The sequence below is a fragment of the Amblyraja radiata genome, chromosome 18 (assembly GCF_010909765.2).
Source record: "Amblyraja radiata isolate CabotCenter1 chromosome 18, sAmbRad1.1.pri, whole genome shotgun sequence".
NCBI classification, from domain to species: domain Eukaryota; kingdom Metazoa; phylum Chordata; class Chondrichthyes; order Rajiformes; family Rajidae; genus Amblyraja; species Amblyraja radiata.
Window position 1 is genome coordinate 6,665,969 of NC_045973.1, and position 26,360 is coordinate 6,692,328.

Sequence of the window (26,360 nt, forward strand, 5' to 3'; positions counted from 1 at the left end):
GGGGATATGGGGAGAAGGCAGGAATGGGGTACTGATTGGGGATGATCAGCCATGATCACATTGAATGGCGGTGCTGGCTCGAAGGGCCGAATTGCCTACTCCTGCACCTATTGTCTATTGAATGTGTGATGTTGTAGGCCGAGACCCTTCTTCAGACCCTCCACCCAAAACGTCACCCATTCCTTTCCTGTACAGATGCTGCCTGACCAGCTGAGTCTTTATCTATGCTCATGGGTCTGTGAACCAGAAGATCAATTTAGACTTAACTTTAGACTTTAGAGATACGGTAGACACTGGCCCTTCGGCCCACCGAGTCCACGCCGACCAGCCATCACCCCATACATTAGCACTATCCTACACACTAGGGGGCAATTTATAGCTCACAGGCGACAATGATCCTACAAATCTGCACGTCCTTGGAAAATGGGAGGAAACCGGAGCACCCGGAGAAAACATCACCTCAACCAGGGAGCAGTGCTGAACCACTATCTACCTCATCGGAAACCCTCGGACTATCTTTGATTGGACTTTACTGGCTTTGCCTTGCACTAAACGTTATTCCGTTCTCACGTGAATGGCTCGATTGTAAACATCCATAGTCTTTCTGTTCGCTGGTTTGCAGGCAGCAAAAGCTTTTGACTGTACCTCGGTACACGTGACAATAAACTAAACTGAACTGAAACCCACGAGGTCACAGGGAGGACGTACAATCTCGGGTATGGCAGCACCCAAGGTCAGGATCGAACCTGGGTCTCTGGCGCTGCGAGGCAACAACTCCACCGCTGCGCCACCATGCCGCCCAGCGACAGATTTGAACTTCCCCTACGACAAACTGAGCGATGGGGACTCTGCATTGGGGACCACTGTGTGTGTGGGTGGGGGGGGGGGGGGGGGTGGGGGGACAAAGTGAGGCCTGGTGCGAAGGTACTTTGTAATTTTCTCAGCGCACTTTATGTGGCCACTATTTGCATACCTTGGGCATGCAAGCAAAGTATTCATTCACTTCAATGAACTGTAGATGCTTCAAAGTCTCAATGACGTGCCATCAATCTCTTAGTCATTATATCTCACACAGGAAGGAGAGGCAGCTTCACATCCAACACATACATTATAGGTTTGAAGAAAAATAAGAGAGGACCTTAAAGAAATCTCCTCAACTGCTTCTGAAAATTAGGTATGCGCCATAATTAAAAACTAGAGCAGTATATAATAACTGGCTTAAATGCTATTGAGTTATATAGAGAGTACAGAGGAGATTTACTAAAATGTTGCCTGGGTTTCAACAACTAAGTTACAGAGATAGGTTGAATAAGTTAGGTCTTTATTCTCTGGAGCGCAGAAGGTTAAGGGGGGACTTGATAGATGTCTTTAAAATGATGAGAGGGATAGACAGAGTTGATGTGATCAAGCTTTTCCCTTTGAGAATAGGGAAGATTCAAACAAGAGGACATGACTTCAGAATTAAGGGACAGAAGTTTAGGGGTAACATGAGGGGGAGCTTCTTTACTCAGAGAGTGGTAGCGGTGTGGAATGAGCTTCCAGTGGAAGTGGTGGCGGCAGGTTCGTTGGTATCATTTAAGAATAAATTGGATAGGCATATGGATGAGAAGGGAATGGAGGGTTATGGTATGCGTGCAGGCAGGTGGGACTAAGGGAAAATAATTGTTCGGCACGGACTTGTAGGGCCGAGATGGCCTGTTTCCGTGCTGTAATTGTTATATGGTTATATGGTTATATATAAGGTGTGGATCAGTTGGAAGGAATCAGAGTGGGTTAAACATTAAGCCAGCTATCTGAAGCATAGTTTCACAGACCTTAGTTTTTAGAGTTTCTTTCCACTCTAAATATTTAGTGAGTGAATGCTTTTGGCTCTGAATGCTGCACTTACTCAATGGACTGGAACTAAGTTCCTGACAGGCACTTGGTGGTTTAGTTTAGTTTAAAGATACACTGAGGAAACAGGACCTTTGCCCAACCCCTTCCGCCCCCCCCCCCACCCCCCCCCCCCCCCCACCACGGGTCCGCACCGACCAGCGATCCCCGCACACTTAAGGACCTGTCCCACTCGCCGATTTTTTTCGAAGACTGCCATCGCAATATCTTTTCTGTCGCCGCTGGATTTTGAAGTGTTCAAAATCTTTTGGTGACAGAAAAGATATTGCGACACTTGAAAATACACCGCGCGTCATATACGTCATCACGCCGCATCACGGCGCGTCACGCCGCTAATTTTTCGGTGACCTGAAACGCCGGTCAATGATGCCGACAGTCACCGAAAAAATCGGCAAGTGGGACAGGCCCTTAACACTATCCCACTCACATTAGGGACCATTTAAGTGTGTTCCAAGCCAACTGAGTCGGAAGAAGGGTCTCGACCCGAAACGTCACCCATTCCTTCTCTCCAGAGATGCTGCCTGTCCCGCTGAGTGACCCCAGCATTTTGTGTCTATCTTCAACTAACCTACAAACCTGTACGCCTTTGGAGTTTGGAAGATCGCGGAGAAAACCCACGCAGGTCACGGGGAGAGCGTACAAACTCCGCACAGACAGCACCTGTAGTCAGGATCGAACCGGGGTCTCTGGCGCTGTGAGGCAGCAACTCTACCGCTGCGCCACCTTGCAGGGGTGTGAAATCTGGTCGGGTTTAGTCAGTTTAAAAAAACACATCAGCCAATTATCAGAATCTTTCTAGCGTGAGCGTGAGCATGTTTTAAATTGTCGTGCGTGAATCACAAACTGTGGGGTGACTCAGCTGGTCAGGCGGCATCTGTGGAGAGGATGGACAGGCGACATTTTGGGTCGGGACCTTTCTTCAAATGTCTGTTTTGCTTTAGAAGACAGCCAGGCAACGTCTCTGGAGAGACGGGATGGGCAACGTTTCAGGTCGGGAACCTCCTTTGACTCCAGATGTCTCCAAATTACATCTATTCCTTTTTCTCCAGAGACGCTGCCTGACCCGCTGAGTTACTCCAGCACTTTGTGTCTATCTTCGGTATAAACCAACACCTGCAGTTCCTTGTTTCTACTTCGCTATGTTGTGTATAAAATCATGAGAGGAATAGATCGGTTCTTGCCCAGAGTAGGCAAAATGAGGACAGAGCACATAGGTTCAAGGTGAAGGGGAAAAGATTTAATAGGAATCTGAGGGGTAACTTTTTCACACAAAGTGTGGTGGGTGAATGGAACGAGCTGTCTGAGGAGGTAGTTGAGGAAATGTGCATGGTTAAGACAGGTATGGAGGGATATGGACCAAGCGCAGGCAGGTGTGCCTAGTGTAGCTGGGACATGTTAGACAGTGTGGGGAAGTTGGGCCGAAGGGCCAGTTTCCACACTGTACCACTCTATGACTCTGTGACTCTATGACTCTAATACTATGTTTGTGATTGCCGTGGCTTCTTGAGCGACTTTTAGAGACTGATTGTAGGAGGTATTCTGCTTAAGTTAGTTACTGTTAGTATATTATAGCCATGTCTAGATATTTCTAATTTTTTCTTTTGGTAAGCTTGTGGGTGGTATTTTGATACGGATAGGCGTGGATTTATGTAGATGGGCGTGACTTACATAGAACTAAGCGATACGACAGGGTTGGTCAGGTCAGACGAGAGCTGGCACTGGAGAGAAGACACGGTTTTTACCAGTTGAGATAGTAAGAACGAAAGCTACAATTTGTGTGAGATGCTTCTTTGTATTTACAACAACTTCAAACAAGAATAAAATCAACTGGAAATAAGGATGGGAAGATTGGATTTAGTTATCGTCCTGAATAAATTCGATCCACTCCTCCCTGACAGCATAGTAATGACAATGGAAACGTTTGAATTTTGCCATTACATTAAAAATACCAGGAGAAAATAAATTGTAATACATTTTCTCCCGGGTCTGATGGTGATAGACAATAGACAATAGACAATAGGTGCAGGAATAGGCCATTCGGCCCTTCAAGTCAGTACCGCCATTCAATGTGATCATGGCAGATCATCCCCAATCGGTACCCCGTTCCTGCCTTCTCCCCATATCCCCTGACTCCGCTATTTTTAAGAGCCCTATTTAGCTCTCTCTTGAAAGCATCCAGAGAACCGGCCTCCACCAGAGAATTACACAGACTCTGCCTCATGTGGAAGGGTGAGGTAATAACATAGAACAGAACAGCACAGGAACAGGCCCTTCGGCCCACAATGTCCGTGCTGGACATGATGCCACCTTAAAGTCATCTCCCCACTCCCTCCATTCGTGAAATGGAAATAGAGAAATTCAGAGCGAGGTTATTGAGTGACTTTATTTCCAATTTAACAAGTACACTTTAGTTTAGTTTAGTTTTTTAGCTTCGAGATACAGTGCGAAAACAGGCCCTTCGGCCCACCGAGTCGCCACCGACCAGAGATCCCCACACATTAACACTACCCCACACACACTAGGGACATTTACATTACTACCAAGCCAGTTCAACTGCAAACCCGTACGTCTTTGGAGTGTGGGAGGAAACCGAAGATCTCGGAGAAACCCCACGCAGGTCACGGGGAGAACGTGCAAACTCCGTACCAACAAGCACCCGTAGTCGGGATCGAACCCGGGTCTCCAGCGCTGCAAGCTCTACCGCTGCGCCACCGTGCACAGAAGATAGGTCATGAGGTCATAAGTGATGGGAGCAGAATTAGGCCATTCGGCCCATCAATGTCCATTTTCTTTCTTTATTTAATTTTAACCTTTTTCTATGGTTTGTATGTAAATTTATTATTTAATTTATGTAAAGCACTTTGGTGTCAATGCAAGTTGACTTAAAATGTGCTATATAAATAAAGCAATAATAATAATAATAATAATAATAATAATCAAGTCTACTCCACCATTCATAGAAACATAGAAAATAGGTGTAGGAGGAGGCCATTCGGCCCTTCGACCCATTCATTGTGATCATGGCTGATCATTCAATCACGGCCGATCCCTCTCTCCCTCCTAACCCCACTCTCCTGCCTTCTCCCCACAGCCCCTGACTAATCCTGCACTAATCAGGAATCTTCAGCTTTAGAATCACGGTCTAATGGCTGGAGGTGATCGTCGGAAGTGGTGATGAATTTACTGGCAATGACTGTTGTTGGGGAATAAAATATCGTCATTGTTGGAAAAACTAATATACTTTGTGAACTCTCTCAATGACTTGATCTGATGTAGTGAACAAATGAACTGACCTGAACAGCAGTGAGCCATTTCGACCAGGAAGAGCTCAGCTTCGGTTGTTGGCCTGTGTTCAGTTAACCCATCGCAGTCTGGGTAACAGTGAGGCCGACATGTTGGTCCGCGCACAAAAATGCTGGAGAAACTCAGCGGGTGCAGCAGCATCTATGGAGCGAAGGAAATAGGCAACGTTTCGGGACGAAACGTTGCCTATTTCCTTCGCTCCATAGATGCTGCTGCACCCGCTGAGTTTCTCCAGCATTTTTGTGTGTACCTTCGATTGTCCAGCATCTGCAGTTCCTTCTTAAACATGTTGGTCTGCACGTTAGCTTTAGTTTAGTTTAGTTTAGTTAGCGTGGAAACAGGCCCTTCGGCCCACCGTGTCCGCACCGACCAGCGATCCCCGCGCATTAACCCTATCCTACACACACTTGCCCATCCGAAACCAGCCCCACTGCGTTGCTAATGTTTTCAACAATTTAATAATAATACACACATTAAGGACTGGTTTGTTACAATATTACCGCAGCCAGTTAACCCTACAATCCTGCACGCCTTTGGAGTGTGGGTGGAAGCCGGAGCACCCGGAGAAAACCCACGCAGGTCACGGGGAGAACGTATTTTTTAAAAAACGCCCCTGTGGTCAGGATCGAACCAGGGCCTCTGGCGCTGTGAAGTAGCGACTCTACCACCGCGCCACCGTGCCCACATCCTAGGGTTGGGTGGACAGGAGGAAAATGAACCAGCCTGTGTTTCCAGCAACCCCCCCCCGCAGCACGGATATGTTTGGAGAGTATTGGACTCGATAAGGACGACACCTCCAATAAATAGCTGCCTGGCACCCTGCCACTTGGCCTCGACACAAAGAGCACAACTTGGATGCAATCCTAGACAGCTGTTGTTGCGCGCGGATTAGTGAAGCAGCAACATGAGCAAAAATGTGAAGAGGGAACATCTGAAGGGGCTGGGGTGGGCTCCTGGACAGAAGTGGCTCCATCTCCTTGCCAAGAGCTTGCAGGCCTCACAGCCACCAAAATCCAGTTTCAGACACAAGGAACTAGGCCGGAAGGAACTGCAGATTCTGCGTTTTTATTATTTTATGTCTATGTTTTTATGTAGTTTTTGTTATTTTTGTTGGGTTATGTGTGTGGGGGGGTGGGGGTGGTGTGGGGGGGAGGGGGTAACTTTTAAATCTCTCCCTGCACGGGAGACCCGACCTTTTCTTTGTCGGGTCTCCGTTGTCGTTGGGGCTGCAACGAGGAGCGGCCTCCAACAGGAAGACCGGGGGCTGTGGTGCCGACTACTCACCTCACCGCCGCGGAGCTGGCCGAGTCCAGAGCGGGTGGAGCTGTGGTGGACGCTACTGCGACCCGACCCCCGGAGATTCGGTGGCTGCAACTGCGGGTTTGGCGGGCGGCACCGGGAGCCCGCGGGTCCCTGGAGGGAGACCGCTTTTCAGGGCTTCCGCAACGGCGACTTCTCCCGCCCGAGTTGCGGGGTTGAAGAGCACCTGAGCGGGGCCTTACAGCACCGCCCCGCGCGGCTTGGAATGGCCGCGGGACTTTGCGAGCGCGCGCCGGGTGCTCTAACACCAAGACCCGGTGTGCGACCTTGCATCACCCGGCGTGGCTTTAATGGCTGCGGGACAATTCGCCATCGCCCGCCGGGGGCTTTGACTTTGACTTTGACTCTGACATCGGGGGGGGGAGAGTGCAGTGGAGAGATAAGTTTTTTTGGCCTTCCATCACAGCAATGTGATGGATGTTTATGTAAATTATGTTGTGTCTTGGGTCTATTTGTTTGTAATGTATGGCTGCAGAAACGACATTTCGTTTGGACCTCAAGGGGTCCAAATGACAATAAATTGAATTGTATTGTATTGTATTGTAGATGCCGGTTTACCACCGAAGATAGACACAAAATGCTGGAGTAACTCAGAGGGGACAGGTAGCCTCTCCAGTGTGAAGGAATGGGTAGAATTTCGGGTCAATAGACAATAGGTGCAGGAGTGGGCCATTCGGCCCTTCGAGCCAGCACCGCCATTCAATGTGATCATGGCTGATCCTTCTTCAAATGTTTATGTCTGTGCAGGAAGGAACTGCAGATGCTGGTTTACACCGAAGATAGACGCAAAGTGCTGGAGTGACTCAGTGGGTCAGGCAGCATCTCTGCAGGTGGGTGACGTGGATAGGATAGGTGGCGTAGATAGGATAGGTGACGTTTTGGGTCGGGACCCCTCTTCAGACATGGGAATTGAAGAAGGTTCCCGACCCGAAACGTCACCTATTCCTTTTTCTCCAGAGAAACTGATTAACTGGCTGAGTTACTCCAGCACTTTGTGTAACATTTTATGTTTTCAGTCCAGAGTTTTCATTAGGAGCACATCAAAACTCAACAAAATCACACCACTTACATAAGGGAAGAGGCGATTTCTGTTTAAAACAAAATTATGTTTGGCCTAAATCCAAAAATGCTTCATTTTAACGTACTATTAAAAGCTGAGCAAGCCCTTTGTTATTTATTCAGTTGTAAATTCTAAATACATTAAGGAGATCTCCTTACAAATGCATCTCTCTTGTAACCTTTTATGGAGAAGTTGTTGTGAGGGTAGATTATTTAAAAGTAAACGGCTGTAGATAATTATGTTAACATTTACTTCGTTAGCCTATTTTTTAACCTCTCCAGAGTCATACAGTGTGGAAACAGGCCCTTCAGCTCAACTTGCCCACGCCAACCAACATGCCCCACCTACACTAGACCCACCTGCCTGCGTTTGGCCCAAATCCCTCGAAACCTGTCCTATCCATGTACCTGTCTAAATGTTTTTTAAACTTTGCGATAGTACCTGCCTTAACTACCTCCTCTGGCAGCTTGTTCCATAAACCTACCACCATTGTGTCAAAAAAGTTGCCCCTCAGGTTCTTATTAAATCTTTCCCCCTCTCACCTTAAACCTATGTACTCCGGTTCTCGATTTCCCTACTCTGGGCAAGAGACTGTGCATTTATCCTAGCTATTCCTCTCATGATTTTGTACATCTCTACAAGATCGCCCCTCATCCTCCTGCACTCCAAAGAATAAAATCCTAGCCTGCTCAACCTCTCCCTATAACTCATGCCCTTGTCCTGGCAACATCCTTGTAAATCTTTTCTGTTCCCTTGCCAGCTTAACAACATGATAGGAATGAATAGTTAGGATAGCAATACCACTGACTGTGTTAATCAATCGCACTCCGTTCTTCTCATCAGTTCAGTAATTCCTGTAAGGTTCCTCACAGAGTCACTTTTTCACACAGAGAGTTGTGAGTCTGTGGAATTCTCTGCCTCAGAGGGCGGTGGAGGCTGGTTGTCTGGATGCTTTCAAGAGAGAGTTTTGCCCCTGTCCCACTTAGGAAACCTGAACGGAAACCTCTGGAGACTTTGCGCCCCACCCAAGGTTTTCGTGCGGTTCCCGGAGGTTTTTGTCAGTCTCCCTAACGGTCGAAAGTGGTTTCCGCTTCTTCTATGTTCCGGCGATTATTTCAAAAAATTCAAAACCGGCTGCGACTAAAAATAGGTTGGCGTTTTAAAAATCGGTCGAAGCCAGTTGCGATGCTAGTTGAAGGTGGAATCCACTACCTGCAACCTCCGGCAACCACATTCAATTACCTTCGAGCCGTCCACAGTGTACAGATACATGATAAGGGAATAATGTTTGCAATTGTCAGATCTGAAAGGAGATTAAGAAGAGCATAGTTAAAGTAACTTGGTCGCCGAGTCCGTGCCGATCAGCGGTCCCCGTACACTAGCGCGATCCTACACACTAGCGACAATTTGCAATCTTTACAAATGCAAATTAAGCTGCAAACCTGTACGTCTTTGGGAGTGTGGGAGGAAACCGGAGCACCCGGAGAAAACCCTCACGGTCACGGGGAGAACGTACAAACTCCATACAGGCAGCACCCTTGGTCTGGATCGAACCCGGGTCTCTGGCGCTGTGAGGCAGCACCTCTACCGTTGTTGTTACTTACAATGCAAAACTGGGGGAACACAATTTTTTTGCATTTAATAAACTGTCTTTTTACTGGTACGGGCGGCATGGTGGCGCAGCGGTAGAGTTGCTGCTTTACAGCGCCAGAGACCCGGGTTCGATCCCGGCTACGGGAGCTTGTCTGTACGGAGTTTGTACGCCCTCCCCGTGACCGGAGATCTTCGGTTACCTCCCACCCGTCAAACATGTAGATTAATTGGCTTGGCGTAAATGTAAATGTCCCTAGTGTGTGTGGGACGGTGTTAGTGTGCGGGGATTGCTGGTCGGCGCGGCGCGGACTCGGTGGGCCGAAGGGGCTGTTTCCACGTTGTATCTCTAAACTAAACTATAAAAAGCTAAAACTAAACAAGTTACAGTTATTCCACAGCATCTGTTAAGTCCGGGAGGTGTGAGATTAGGTCCTAGAGGAAGTCTCACAAATGCATTAGAAACTTGAACTCGTGCTGAACTTAGCCACAGATGTATTACAGTGGATCGTGATTTGCTACAGCAGTAAACCAGGGCAAAAGCAAAATATGCAGCAGAATTATTCCACTATGCCAACACGTGCAGGAAACTTTCACAAATTCCACATCGTAACAAGTAACAGAACACTACAGACCGTGAATAAGTCCACGAATTGGCTGATTAACGTAAAAGATTTATCTGACTGAACCACAATTAATAAATGTCGATAAATATGAAAATACCTTCAGTAAATTACACATCTACCTTAGTCTCATTCGGCTTAGTGTCGAGATACAGCGCGGAAACAGGCCCTTCGGCCCATCGAGTCCACGCTGACCAGCGATCCCCGCACACTATCACGAACCTACACGCACTAGGGACAATTTATTGAATTGAATCCTTGAATTGAGTTGAATACTTTTTGTCACTTGTGACAAGTCACAGTGAAACACTTTGCTTGTATGCACAATATACAGAAGCCAATGAACCTACAGACCTGTGTGTCCTTGGAGTGTGGGAGGAAACCGAAGATCTCGGAGAAAACCCACGCGGGTCACAGAGTGAACGTGCAAACTCCCTACAGACAGCACCCGTGGTCAGGATGGAAACGCCTAGTAAATGCCTTTACTGAATGTAGTAAATGCCTACTATGTTCTGTGTGCTGAAGCAAAGCAAGAATTTCATTGTCCTATACAGGGACACATGACAATAAACTCACTTGAACTTGAACTTCAACTTGAACCCGGTTCTCTGGCGATGTAAGGCAGCAACTCGACGGCTACGCCACCCCTAAGTTAACCCAAAATATTATGAATTATCCAGGATTTTGGATTACATGCAACTGAAGGGAAGGTTCAAAGTGTAAGAAGAGTAAAGGAGAGGGGGGGGGGGGGGGGCAACGTTTAAAAGGAGATGTGTGGGGCACAGTGGCACAGCGGTAGAGTTGCTGCCTCACAGCACCAAAGACCCAGGCTCGATCCTGACTACGGGTGCTGTCTGTACGAAGTTTGTCCGTTCTCCCCGTGACCACGTGGATTATCCCCGGGCGCTCCTGTTTCCTCCCACATTCCAAAGACGTGTGGATTTGCAGATTAATTGCCATGACGATATTATAACCTGTCCCTAGTGTGTGGGATGGTGCGATTTGGTGGGACATGGGGCCTGTTTCCGTGCTGTATCTATACACTGAACCAAACCGAAACATCTTTGGAGCGTGACAATAGACAATACGTGTGGGTAAACGTTATTCCCTTTATCTTGCATCTGTACACTCTGGCCGACTCGATTGTAATCATGATGGACTTACCATCCGGAGCGGGGTCCCTCGCCGGGGACCCCTGGAGTGGAGCTCTGACCGCCGGCCCTACGCTCTGCGGTGCTTCCGGCTGCAGGGCGGCGGGGACTTTAGATCTTCGACCGCCGGCCTGTGGCCTACACCAACCTGGTGGGGAATCACCGATTCTGGACTTACCGGGACTTTCCCTTGTCGACTCATCTGGACGCCCGCAGTGGCGGCTGCGGAGTGTTGAGGTCCCGACCACGGGGGAGAATGGAGGAGGACTGGCCAAACTGTTGTGCCTTCCACCACAGTGATGAATGCTGTGGTGGATGTTTGTGTTACATTTGTTATTGTGTTTTTGTGTGTTCTTTCTCATTGTACCGCTGCTGGCAAATTCATTTCACTTGCACTTTATGTGCAATTGACGAATAAAACTGATTTTGATATTGATATTGGGTATAGCCTTTCCGCTGACCGGAGAGCATGTAGCAAAAAGCTTTTCACTCTACATCGGTACACGTGACAATAAACTGAAACAAAACTAAAGATACTTGGGACTTTGCGAGCCCCTGGTCTTGTAATTCACTGTGTGTGCAGTCAGTTGGTAATTCAAGCACTAATTGAATAAACAGTCAAAAAATTATGGTCACATTAAACTTAATGACGGCAGCTCCAGTACCCTGGCCCCAAAACGGCAGAGTTAAAAACTCGCAGGCATGTTTAAGAGAATGAAAGATACAGGATAGCATGTTCTGGTTTCATGAGACAGGCTGCAATACTAACAGCTGCAATACAATTGGGATTTGGCAAATTTCATACTGCAAGCTATTATTTTATTTTTTTTGAAAATCCAAATATTTTTGTAAACCTACACAACATCTGTTTTTAATAATCAGACAATTTGATCAAATTGGTGGAATGAATGGAATACGGGTTGCTGATTCCTTCAATTTACCAACGTGTAATTTGTCAGCTTAAGAACTTGATATTTTACAGTTTTCAAATTACCTTCGAAGTCACTGCAGTACTTACACCCGGTAATTTTCTCCCAAAAATGGGTAGTTAGCTCCTGTTCCTGTCGCCCGCATGTGCGTTCGCAAACATTAGTTTGTACATTTGAGGAGTAAAAACCGCTTCACAAACAGCGGCGGCACAATTGCCCAGCCAAAGATCCCGGGTTCGATCCTGACCTCGTGCGGAGAGATCCTGGGACCGCGTGGGTTTTCTCCGGGTGCTCCGGTTTCCACCCACACTCCAAAGACGCGCATGGTTTGTCGGTTAATTGGCTTCAGTAAGTTGCCCCTAGAGTGCATGAGAATGTGGGATAACATAGAACTAGTGTGACTCAAAATGCTGGAGTAACTCAGCGGGACAGGCAGCATCTCTGGAGAAAAGGAATGGGTGACGTTTCGGGTCGAGACCCTTCTTCAGACTGGCAGTTCTTTAGACTGAAGAAGGGTCTCGACCCGAAACGTCACCCATTCCTTCTCTCCAGAGATGCCGCCTGTCCTGCTGAGTTACTCCAGCATTTTGTGTCTATCTTTGGTTTAAATCAGCATCTGCAGTTCCTTCCTGCATGAACAGCGTGAACAGGTGATCGTTGGTCGGCGTGGACTCAGTGAACCAAAGACTGTGTTGTATCTCCGTGCCGTATCTCCAAACTAAACTAAACTAAACAGTTTCCATCTTTTAACACAGGATTACATTTGAAAGTAATTTCCCAGGAGGTAAGCAGAATTTATGATTATTTCCCCCCCCCCCTATTTTAATGTTTAATAATTTTAATGAATTTCATTGTTCCGTTTCAGGAGATGTGACATTGAAACACTTTTGGCATCTTTTTGAAGGTAGACAAAAATGCTGGAGAAACTCAGCGGGTGAGGCAGCATCTATGGAGCGAAGGAATAGGTGACGTTTCGGGTCGAGACCCTTCTTCAGACTGATCAATTCGCAGAAAGGTTCTGACTGTCCACCCTAAAGGGCCTGTCCCACTTGGCGATGTTTTCGGCGACTGCCGGCGTCATTGACTGACGAATCAGGGCCGCCAAAAGATTTTGAGCATTTCAAAATCCAACGCCGACAAGAAAAATGTTGCGACTCTTGAGGAGGCGCCACGCGTCAATCCGTCGTCACGCCGCGCCGCGTCACGCCACAAATTCTCCGGTGACCTGATACGTCAGTCAATGATGCCGACAGTCGCCGGAACAAATCGGCAAGTGGGACAGGCCCTTTACAATGCCCCTCATCATTTTATACACTTCTATCAGGTCTGCCATCAATAACTGACACTTCAGGGAAAACATTCCTAATCTGTCGAAACTCTCCTTATTTGCTAATAACCTCTGATCCAGGCAGCATTCTCGTAAACCTCTTATCCATGCGAGAGGCATCTGACATTTATTGCTGAAAAGGGTGGCAGTGGTAAGCAGGCTCATCACATATAACATGTGAGCAGTTGTTAGTTGACACTGAACAAGTCACACACAATGAACTTCTTCGAGTCCGTTGCAATCTCAGATGTCGTTCTGCCAGTATCTGGCGCAGGTCGCAGCTGGTCGGGTCGGTTCAGCCAGGTCCTGGGGGCTGCACTGGGGGGCATCGTCACACTAGGTCCAGTAGGTGGGACATTGTCTGTGCTGCTCCACAGCTGCATGTGTCTTCTGCCTGGTAGTTCCATGCTTTCATAAGTGCTTTGCACCTCCCCTGCTCCACTCGTAATCTGTTGAGGGTCTTCCAGGTTGGCCATGGGAGGTCGTGCCCGCTGGCGAGGCATTCAGTCGGAGTGATTCCTCTCTCCATCCAGTCGTGGGCTCGTGTGTTGAGCTGGTTCCATTCATCTTTCAAGATGTTGGTCCTTGCTGTTTCTTTGGTTGTCTGGAGAGGTGGGACTGTCTGCAAGAAACTGGCTCTGGATTTCAGTCGGGGTGGAGGTGCTGTGTGTCCGTGCAGGGGGTGCCTGGTATCGATCTCCTGTGCTCTCCGCTCGTCTTGGGCGACGATGGATCGTCTGATATGAGGGGGGGGGGCAATACCAGCTAGGGCGTAGAGGAAAGAGGGGAAAGAGATATCGATAGTCTAAAGTAGACAATAATGCTGGAGAAACTCAGCGGGTGAGGCAGCATCTACGGAGCGAAGGTATAGGGGACGTTTCGGGTCGAAACCCTTCTTCAGACTGATGTGGGGTGAGGGGGGGCGGGAAAAAGAAAGGAAGAGGCAGAGAGTGGGCTGAGGGAGAGCTGGGAAGGGGAGGGGAAGGAGAGAGAAAGCAAGGACTACCTGAAATTGGAGAAGTCAATGTTCATACCGCTGAGGTGTAAACTACACAAGCGAAATGTGAGGTGTTGCTCCTCCAATTTGCGGTGGGACTCACTCTGGCCATGGAGGAGGCCCAGTTCAGAAAGGTTGGATACGGAATGGGAGGGGGAGTTGAAGTGCTGAGCCACCGGGAGATTGGGTTTGTTAATGCGAACTGAGCGGAGGTGTTGGGCGAAGCGATCGCCAAGCCTGCGCTTGGTCTCACCGATGTAGAGCAGCTGACACCTAGAGCAGCGGATGCAATAGATGAGGTTGGAGGAGGGGCAGGTGAACCTCTGCCTCACCTGGAAAGACAGCTAGGGTCCTTGGATGTAGTCGAGGGGAGAGGTAAAGCGACAAGTGTAGCATTTCCTGCGGTTGCAAGGGAAAGTACAAGGGGTGGGAGTGGTTTGGGTGGGAAGGGACGAATTGACCAGGGAGTTACGGAGGGAGCGGTCTCTGCGGAAAGCCGAAAGGGGAGGAGATGGGTAGATGTTGCCAGTGGTGGGATCCCGTTGGAGGTGGCGAAAATGTCGGAGGATTATCTGCTGTATGCGACGGCTGGTAGGGTGGAAGGTGAGGACAAGGGGGACTCTGTCCTTGTTACGAGTGGGAAGGATGGGGAGTGAGAGCGGAGCTACGGGATATAGAAGAGAACCTGGTGAGAGCCTCATCTATAGTCAAAGAGGGGAACCCCCGTTCCCTGAAGAATGAGGACATCTCCGATGCCCTGGTTTGGAACACCTCATCCTGGGTGCAGATACGGGTTACACGGAAGGATTGGGAGTAGGGGATAGAGTCCTTACAGGAAGCAGGGTGGGAAGAAGTGTAATCCAGATAGCCATGGGTGTCAGCGGGTTTGTAGTGGATGTCGGTCAGTAGTCTGTTACCCGTGTTGGAGATAGTGAGGTCAAGAAACGGCAGGGAGATGTCGGAAATGGTCCTGGTAGACTTAACATTTTTTTCAAGTTGCGTGGTTGTGAGGGATTACATTTACTCCGTAAACCTCTTTTTATTTTTTTATTTTTTTATTTTTAGAGATACAGCGCGGAAACAGGCCCTTCGGCCCACCGAGTACGCGCCGACCAGCGATCCCCGCACATCAACGCCATCCTACACCCACGAGGGACAATTTTTACATTTACCAAGCCAATTAACCTACAAACCTGCACGTCTGTGGAGTGTGGGAGGAAACCGAAGATTTCGGAGAAAACCCACGCAGGTCACGGGGGGAACGTACAAACTCTGTACGGACAGCGCCTGGAGTCGGGATCGAACCCGGGTCTCCGGCGCTGCATTCGCTGTCAGGCAGTAACTCTACCGCTGTGCCACCGTGACCACTCTCTAGGAACAGCAGCTTTATAATTCTACATCAATGATCTTCAGAAGGAACTGTGTGATCTAGCAATTCCATCTACGGAGCCAGAGTCTTTGAGTCAAGCCCTGAAAATGCAGATATTTGCAGGAGAAACAAGGTACAGCCCAGTGGTATGAATATTGATTTATCTCTCATCAAGGAGCCCCGGCATTCCCTCTCTCTCTATCCCTCCCCCACCCAAGTCGCAATAGCTCCACATTTTCACCCTACAAACAGCTAACAATGGGCTGTTTCCTTTATCATCATAACTTTTTTGGCATATCTTTCATTCATTGTTCTTCATCTCTCCATATCACCGTCTATATCTCTCGTTTACCTTATCCCTAACCGGCCTGAAGGAGGGTCTCGACCCGAAATGTCACCCATTGCTTCTCTCCAGAGATGCTGCCTGTCCCGCTGAGTTACTCCAGTTTTTGTGTCGAACTGCAGGTGCTGGCTTACAAAACAATGACACAAAGTGCTGGAGTAACTGGAGTTAAGGGCAGCACGATGGCGAAGGGGTAGAGTTGCTGCCTTACAGCACTTGCAGCGCCAGAGACCCGGTTTCAATCCCGACTCTGTACAGAGTTTGCACGTTCTCCCTGTGACCACGTGGGTTTTCTCAATAATCTCCGGTTCCCTCCCACACTCCAAAGACGTACAGGTTTGTAGAATGAATGGCTTGGTGTAAATATACATTGTCCTTAAATCCCTGTCCCACGGTACGAGTTCATTCCAAGAGCTCTCCCGAGTTTGCCCGGATTCGAACTCAGAGATTTACGGTAATGGCCACTCGTCGGTACTCGGGCTCTCGTGGACATTTTTCATCATGTTGAAAAATCTTCATGAGTCTTCCCGTGCTTACCTGCCGTTAGCGAGTCTTCCCGAGTACCTGCCGTTACCGCTAAGAGACGTCCCCGAGCTCCGACGTACCCGCTACGTTCATTCTCCGTGCTTACCACGAGTTTGATTTTTTTAAAACTCGGGAGAGCTCTTGGAATGAACTCGTAGCGTGGGACAGGGCTTTTAGTTAGTGTCGGATAGTGTTAATGTGGTGGATGGCTGGGTGGTGCGAACTCGGTGGGCCGAAGGGCCTGTTTCTGCACTAAACTAAACTGGACAGAAACTGAACTCAGCGGAAGAATATCTGTAGCATCTCCAGAGATGATGCCTGACCAGCTGAGTTCCTCCAGCACTATCATTGCTGAATCTGTTTCATTGAAATTAATAATATGATTTTGATGATTATTAAAGGAATGTGTTATCCATCTACAGCTTGCTTCTGCATATTTTATTATTAGGTTTATCTTTTAATGGAGCAGAAATGTGGAAGGGCTCCAAACCATTTTCATGTTCGGGCTTCAAAAGGGGTTCCGACCTGAAACGTCACCTATCCCTGTCCTCCAGAGATGCTGCCTGGCCCGTTGAGTTACTCCAGCACTTTGTGCTTGATTCAAGATTCCAGCATCTGCAGTTCCATGCATTGCCATTCCATTTCGAGATAGGGCATGGATTCGTCCAAAGAGATTTCCTTTTCTTTGGTCACCTTTCAGATACATCTTGGCTCTCTCTAATTCTCTTCATCCTCCTGGAGAGAGATTCCTGGAGGATTCTGAAAAGCTCATTTCAATGCCAAACGAACCTTTATTGTTCATTGATCACAAGAGTGATTTAAATGCTTCGGGGCGGGCACGGTTGCGCAGATAGTTGACATAGAGCCAACCATATACAGCAAGGAAACAGGCCCTTCGGCCCCACTTGCCCACGCTGACCAAGATACCCCATCTATACTAGTCCCACCTGCCCACATTTTAGTTTAGTTTAGCTTAGAGATACAGTGCGTAAACAGGCCCTTCGTCCCATCGAGTCCGCACCGACCAGCGATCCCCGCACATTAACACTACCCAACACACACCAAGGACAACTTCACATTCATACCAAGCCCCAATTAACCTACAAACCTGTACGTCTTTGGAGTGTGGGAGGAAGTCGAAGATCTCGGAGAAAACCCACGCACGTCACGGTGAGAAGGTACCGACAGAACCCGTAGTCGGGATTGAACCCGGGTCTCCGGGCGCTGCATTCGCTGGAAGGCAGCAACTCTACCGGAGTATCTCGGAGAAAACCCACGCGGTCACAGGGAGAAGGTACAAACTCCGTACAGACATTTGGCCCATGCCCCTCAACATTACTTCCCTGTCCTTCATTCAATCTTCCCTCAGTGGTAATAAATAATCCTCAATCACATGCCCTTTTATTCCACATAAAATCCTTTTAAGTGACATTTGTTTCGACAGCATTGTAACAGGTCACATTAGCTGCTCCGTGGGAAGGGTCTGATTATCAGGAATTACTTCCCATCTCCATTAAGTTGAGGATAATTGGCCAGTGTAAATTGTGTCTTGTGTGCAGATGCGTGTAGGATTTGGAGCAAGTTGATGAGGTTGGAAAACATGAAAGAAAATGGGATTTAACGCAGGATTAGTTGTTGATGGTCGGCAGATATTTGGTGTGTTGAGAGCGGGTGCTTTTTGTTTGCTCCTTGTCTCTATGAACCTTGTAAGAATACATCTGTGCATGATGGAAAAAATATCCTAATTTGATCGCCTTTGCCAAAAGGCCAGAGATGATTCAATCTTTCTGAGATCATGGCACACACAGCTCTCATGAGATGACAACCCTTATCTAAAAGCATTTGCGGTCCAGTCACAAATCTGGATGCAAATTTGGAGCAAATTCATGTTGTTTTACCCATTCATCAACAGAAATAAAGTCAGAAAGGGATTGTAGCAAATGGGGAAAACATTGCCTCCAATCATGTATGCAGCCTGGTGCAATATTCCCTTCTTATTGGGCAGCACGGTGGCGCAGCGGTAGAGTTGCTGCCTCACAGCGCCGGAGACCCGGGTTCGATCCTGACCGCGGGTGCTGTCTGTACAGAGTTTGTACCTTCTCCCTGTGACCTGCGTGGGTTTTCTCCGAGATCTTCAGTTTCCTCCCACACTCCAAAGATGTTCAGGCTTGTAGGTTAATTGGCCTGGTTATATATAAATGTAAAATTGTCCCCAGTGTGTGTTGGGTAGTGTTAATGTGCGGGGATCGCTCGCTGGTCAGTGCAGACCCAGTGGGCCGAAGGGCCTATTTCCGCGCTGTATCGAATAGTGAATGGCTTGGCTGGAATGAATGGTTCCACCAGTGTACTATATTTTGCTGTTTTGACAGTTTTCGAGAGTGGGTGTGCATCTATAGCTTGCACCTTGGATAACAAAAGGCTAGACAATTAATTTAATTTTCTTGGTAACCCAGCTCATCTAAAAACAAAACATTTCTGTGGAATTCTCTGCCTCAGAGGGCGGTGGAGACCGGTTCTCTGGATGCTTTCAAGAGAGAGCTAGATAGGGCTCTTAAAAATAGCGGAGTCAGGTGATATGGGGAGAAGGCAGGAACGGGGTACTGATTGGGGATGATCAGCCATGATCACATTGAATGGCGGTGCTGGCTCGAAGGGCCGAATGGCCTACTCCTGCACCTATTGTCTATTATCTGGTCCCCCCCTCAGTCTCTGACAACCCAAGTTTTCCCAAGCTCTCCTTACCGTTAACACTCTAATCCCTGGCCCTACCTCTCCCATTCCCTCGCCCGAGCCTCCTCATCCTTCCAACAACGCGGCCACCAAAACTGTACAGTCAGTATCCGAAGACCCGTTAAGTGAGAACACCTCCAGCGCCAGAGTCCCCGGATCGATCCCGACTACGGGCGCTGCCTGCACGGAGTTTGTACGTTCTCCCGGAGACCTGCGTGGGTTTCCCCCGGGTGCTCCAGTTTCCTCCCACACTCCAAACATTTGTACACGCTTGGATGTGAATTGGTTTTTGGTTAAAAAAGTGTAAATTGTCCCCAGTGTGTGTAGGATAGTGTTTCTGTGCGGGGATCGCTGGTCGGCGCAAACTCGGTGGGCCGACGGACCTGTTTCCGCGCTGTACCTCTAAACTAAACTAAATCTACCTACCTGGGTGCCAGCAGAAGGAAATCCTTTTAATTCTTAATGCAGCTGGAGTATTTCCTAGCTAAACCACAAACAATCAGAGCAAGGAACAGAGTGATTAAACTGATATTAAAGTCTGTGTTTGGTTTAACATTGGAAACTATTGCAAATGAAATATGTTCATTCCCCATGGTCACAAGGCATGGAACTGTGGATTGTAACAGATGAAGTAAATGCTCGATTCCATTAACTTTCATTATTTTTCCACAAGGGAGATAAGGCATTATGCTGACGACGTGATTTATTTGAAACCGTGTGGCTTAAATGCATGGGGCAGCACGGTGGTGCAGCGGCACAGTTGCTGCCTTACTGCGCCGGAGACCCCGGTTCGATCCTCACTACGGGCGCTTGTCTGTACGTTCTCCCCGTGACCGCGTGGGTTTTCTCCAGGATCTCCGGTTTCCTCCCACACTCCAAAGACATTTCAGGTTTGTACTTTAATTGTTTAAGAAGGAACTGCAGATGCTGGAAAATCGAAGGTACACAAAAAAGCTGGAGAAACTCAGCGGGTGCAGCAGCATCTATGGAGCGAAGGAAATAGGCAACGTTTCGGCCCGAAACGTTGCCTATTTCCTTCGCTCCATAGATGCTGCTGCACCCGCTGAGTTTCTCCAGCGTTGTACTTTAATTGGCTTAGTAGAATAGTAAACTGTCCCTAGTGTGTGTCGGATAGTGTTAGTGTGCGGGGATCGCTGGTCGATGCAGACTCGGTGGGCTGAAAGGCCTGTTTCCGCGCTGTATCTCTAAACTAGAATAAACTAAACTAAATACCGTGAACATGGAAATTTTAAGGATATGGTCATTGCACTGTTTTTCCAAAGCCTTCTGAAATATTTTAAGGTTTACATAGATAATCCCTGAAAAACTATATTCAATTTACTATCCACAAATGCTGTAATATGGCACGTGAATTATCTCCAATTAGTTTTAAGGAAGAAATTTGCCTGTTTCTCTCAAACAATTCATCGTCATAGAGTGATCTGGCAGGGAAACAGGCCATTCAGCACAACTCGCCCACACTGGTCAACATGTCCCAGCTATCCTAGCCTCACCTGCCAGCATTTGGTCCACATCCCTCCAAACCTGTCCTATCCATGTACCTGTCTAACTGCTTCTCAAATGTTGGGATAGTCCCAGCCTCAACTCCCTTTATTTTTGTGTGTGTACCCAGGTTCAGTGAAATACTTTTTTTGCATACTTAATACTATACATATGCACAATCTGCCGCTGAATGTACAGAACTGCCCACCGTGTCCATATGCAAGAGTTGCCATTTGAGCCATTTTACAGTCCAAGCTGCAGCTGGCCACAAAGGTCACCTCCCATCCCAGTCGTTCCAGGGGACCTCGTGGGTTTTCTCCTAGTGCTCCAGTTTCCATATAACCATATAACAATTACAGCACGGAAAATAGGCCATCTCGGCCCTTCAAGTCTGTGCCGAACACTTATTCTCACTTAGTCCCATCTACCTGCACTCAGACCATAACCCTCCATTCCTTTCCCGTCCATATACCTATCCAATTTATTTTTAAATGATAAAATTGAACCTGCCTCCACCACTTCCACTGGAAGCTCATTCCACACAGCTACCACTCTCTGAGTAAAGAGGTTCCCCCTCATGTTACCCCTAAACTTCTGTCCCTTAATTCTCAAGTCATGTCCTCTTGTTTGAATCTTCCCTACTCTCAGTGGGAAAAGCTTATCCACGTCAACTCTGTCTATCCCTCTCATCATTTTAAAGACCTCCATCAAGTCCCCCCTTAACCTTCTGCGCTCCAAAGAATAAAGACCTAACTTGTTCCCTCCACATTCCAACAAAATACAATTTTTGGGGGTTAATTTCTTTCTGCAAATTATCCTTGGCGTATAGGATAGAACTAGGGCACGGGCGATCGTTGGTCGATGCAGACTCGATGGGTCGAAGGGCCTGTTCACACACTGTATCTCTAAACTAAACCAGTGTATTGGTGATCGTTGGTCAGCGCGGACCATAAGGCCATAAATGATAGGAGCAGCATTAGGCCATTCGGCCCATCAGGTCCACTCCACCATTCAACCATGGCTGATCTATCTCTCCCTCCTATCGCCATTCTCCTGCCTTCTCCCCATAACCCCTGACTCGGTGGGCCGAAGGGCCTGTTTCCATGCTGTATCTCTAAACTACACTGAGCCAGTCTACGGGTGATCAGTATCTCTAAACTAAGCCCAAACCTCAGACCAAGTGCAGTCTTTAACAGAGAGTCGGGGCAATTAAGCGAGGTTATGCAAATGTCAGTGAGTACGTTAAAGTATTAACATCTGTCATTTCCATATCGTCCTTTGATGTAGTTAAATGAAAACAATTACAGCAGTGGTGGTTAAGTTATGAGTATGCAAAGTTCTGGACCATTGATTCAAAGGCACAAGTTCAAATCCCACAAGGGCAACTGGGGAATTTTAATTTAAGTAATTAAATAAACCTGGAACAAAATAGCTGGTATCAATAACACTGAGATTGTAGCTAATGGATTGTGGAAGCCCATCGGGCCAAATTCTGTTATGCCATGTACCTTTTCTTGACCTTGTGTTCCTACTCTAATGGTTGTAGAGTGTCTATTGGCTGACTTTCAGTGGTACATTGTGATAATTATTATCCAAGATGATCTTAAACTGCTCTTGGACTGCAAGTCTCTGCAGGATGTGAACGCTGGTATCTCTGAATTGAAGATGCGGCTTCTGGATACCAGTAACGAACATTGAACGGCCTGGATAGAGTGGATGTGGAGAGGATGTTCCCACAAGTTGGAGAGTCTAGGACCAGAGGGCACAGCCTCAGAATTAAAGGACGTTCCTTGAGGAAGGAGATGAGGAGAGATTTCTTTAGCCAGAGGGTGGTGAATCTGTGGAATTCTTTGCCACAGGCTGTGGAGGCCAAGTCAGTGGATATGTTTAAGGCAGAGATAGATAGATTCTTGTTTAAGAAGGATCTGCAGATGCTGGAAAATCGAAGGTAGGCAAAAGTGCTGGAGAAATTCAGCAGGTGCGGCAGCATCTATGGAGCGAAGGAAATAGGGCCTGAGGAAGGGTTTTGGCCAGAAACATTGCCTATTTCCTTCGCTCCATAGATGCTGCAGCACCCACTGAGTTTCTCCAGCATTTTTATCTACCTTAGATAGATTCTTGATTAGTGTCAGAGGTTATGGGGAGAAGGCAGGAGACTGGGGTTAGGAGGGAGAGATAGATCAGCCATGATTGAATGGCGGAGTGGACCTGATGGGCCGAATGGCCTAATCTTACTCCTTTCCCTTATGACCACATAAAATTGCTGCTGCACGTATTAAACTCAGCCCCATCACTCATCCTTCACGAAGCTATTAATTTTCCTGAAGACTGCTGAGCCGGCAGACCATGAAGGCATGAACCAAAATGGCATCTGCCCAAGATCAAAACGGCGCGGAAGATAAGCCTCTCAAACACCACGAGGGCTTTTGGCTTGAGGAGCAACAACGATCAACAGCATACATTCAATTATATGTAATATTGCACAAATCATATGCATTCCAACAACAAGGCATGCCAATGAGTGTTATGCTTGGAAGCTCCCCAATCTGATAGTCAACGCTGCATGAAGTGCGAGACTTCAGAGCAACTCAACTGGCTTTACACAAGGGAAGGATTCTTACCTCATCTTAGTTTAGTTTAGTTTAGAGATACAGCGCGGAAACATGCCTCTCGACCCACCAAGTCCGCGGCGACCAGCGATCCCCGCACACTGAAGGGCCTGTCCCACTTTCATGACCTAATTCACGACATTTTTTACTCGTGGACATTTTTCATCAGGCTAGAAAAACGCCCGACCTACTTGATGCCACGAGTGCCTACGACTAGCATCACAGCCTGCTACGACCTACCTACGACCTACCTACGACCTCATGACGACCATGCTGCGAGTATGAGTCAAGGGCAAACTCAACAGAGATAGTGAATTAGGTCGTGAAAGTGGGACAGGCCCTTTACACAATCCTACACACACTAGGGACAATTTACAATTTACAGAAGCCAATTAGTCTGAAGAAGGGTCTCGACCTGAAACGCCACCCATTCCTTCTCTCCAGAGATGCTGCCTGTCCCGCTGATTTACTCCAGCATTTTGTGTCTATCTTCAGCCGTCAAACCTGCACGTCTTTGGAGTGTGGGAGGAAGCCGGAGAGTGTGGGAGGGAAACCCACGCAGGTCACGGGTAGAACGTGCTAACTCCATGCAGACAGCACCCATAGTCAGGATCGAACCCGGGCCCCTGGCGCTGTGAGGCAGCAGCTCTCTACGGCTGCACCACCGTGCTGCCACTGTTCCAGCTAGAACTGCCATGCCAGAGCATAGCAGTGAAAACAACTATTTGTTTAAGAAAGAACTGCAGATGCTGGAAAAATCGAAGGTAGAAACTCAGCGGGTGAGGCAGCATCTATGGAGCGAAGGAATAGGTGCCGTTTCTGGTCGAGACCCTCCTTCAGACTGATGTGGAGGTTGAGGGGGGGGGGGGCAGGAAGAAGAAAGGAAGAGGAGGAGGCAGTGGGCTTGTGGGAGAGCTGGGAAGGGGAGGGGAAGGAGGGAGAAAGCAGGGACTACCTGAAATAGGAGAAATCAATGTTCATACCGCTGGGGCGTAAACTACCCAAGCAAAATATGAGGTACTGCTCCTCCAATTAGCAGTGGGCCTCACTCTGGCCATGGAGGAGGTCCAGGACAGAAAGCTCAGATTCGGAATGGAAGTGGGAGTTGAAGTGCTGAGCCACCGGGAGATCAGGTTGGTTAGTGAGAAAAACTAAATAGGTTGAGATGTCTGCCCATTCAGTGGGAGAGGGGGGGTTGTTGGGGGGGGGGGCAGGAGGTTGCTGTAGTAACGACGAGAGGGTTTGATGGGGGTTGTGAATTGGAGAGGGGAAACAGTCACAGACAGTTAGTTGCCGTGTTCATGGGGAAAGGTGCTGATCTTTGGCTGGGGGGGGGGGGGGGTGGGCGTGTGAGGTCAGGGGTACATGGGCAGGTTGGGTACCGCAGTTTAGTTTACTTTCGTTTAGTTTTCAGTTCGGAGATACAGCGCGGAAACAGGCCCTTCAGCCCACCGAGTCCGCGCCGACCAACGAGCCCCTCACACTAACACTATCCTACACACACTGGGGACAATTGACACTTATGCCAAGCCAATTAACTTCCAAACCTGCACGTCTTTGGAGCGTGGGAGGATACCGCAGATCTTGGAGACCGCAAACCCACGGGGAGAACGTACAAACTCCGTCTGTCTCTCCGTTCCGCTCCGTAATCTGGAGTTCCTTTTCAAGCTTTTTTTTACTTTTGATGATGTAGTTGGGGACAATTTTAATGAATCACTTGTTCCAATGGAAGGCCAACAGTGATGTGATGATATTCAACATCCTCTGAGCACCCAACCGTGACATTCAGACAATCTGGCTACATTCAGATTAGTGTTGCTTTGCCTCTTAATGCAGGGTCCTTTCCACTCAGCTTACCGTTGTCAATGGTTTATTTATTATCACCTACACCAAGGTACAGAGAAATACTTTATTTTTTTTGCACACAGGCCACCGTACATGTGTACAATCGCCTGGTTGCTACAGAGTTTAGAGTCTAGAAGGACGAGGGGGGACCTAATTGAAACGTACAGAATAGTGAAAGTACTTGGAAAGAGTGGATGTGGAGAGGATGTTTCCACCAGTGGGAGAGTCTAGGCCTAGAGGTCACAGCCTCAGAATTAAAGGATGATCTTTTAGGAAGGAGATGTGGAGACATTTCTTTAGTCAGAGGGTGGTGGATCTGTGGAATTCTTTGCCACAGAAGGCTGTGGAGGCCAAGCCAGTGGATATTTTTAAGGCAGAGACAGATAGATTCTTAATTAGTACGGGTGTCAGAGGTTGTGGGGAGAAGGCAGGAGAATGGGGTTAGGAGGAAGAGATAGATCAGCCATGGTTGAATGGCGGAGTAGACTTGATGGGCCGAATGGCCTAATTCTATTCCTTATGCCCTTATGAGAATGTGCAGAGCCACCCACTGAGTCTTCACGTGAGAGACGCCATTTTGCTGCCATTTTACAGTACAGGCTGCAGTTGGCAACAAGGCCCTGTTGCAGCAGCCACCTCCATTCCAGTCGTCCCGCGAACCGTCGTGCCTCTCCTCGCCCAGTCCTCTTCAGCCCTTGTGGGGGGGGTCCTCCCGCAGCCGACCTCGAGGATGCAGATGGGATCCCCCCCCGGTTCTTCTCACAGGGCCCTTTGTCCAGCAGCCACCGCTATCCCCCCTCCATCCTCCACTCCGCGGCTCCCCTCTCTGCAGTCAGGCTCCCGTTGCACGGCGGGTGAGCCAGGCCTGTCGTTGGAGTGCCACATCACCATGCGGTCGTAACGTCAGGAGGTCATAAGTGATAGGAGTAGAATCTGGCCATTCGGCCCATCAAGTCTACTCCATCACTCAATCATGACTGATCTATCTCTCCCTCCGAACCCCATTCTCCTGCCTTCACCCCATAACCCCTGACACCGGTACACTCCATCCCTTAGCTGACCGGGACCAATTGTACTCCCTCAGCTGCCCAGACGCACAAATACAAGTGTGTAGCAGAGAAACTGCAATTACTTATTCTCCGAAGATAGACACAAAATGCCGGAGTAACTCAGCGGGACGGGCAGCATCTCTGGAGAGAAGGAATGGGTGACGCTTCGGGTCGAGACCCTTCTTTAGTTATTC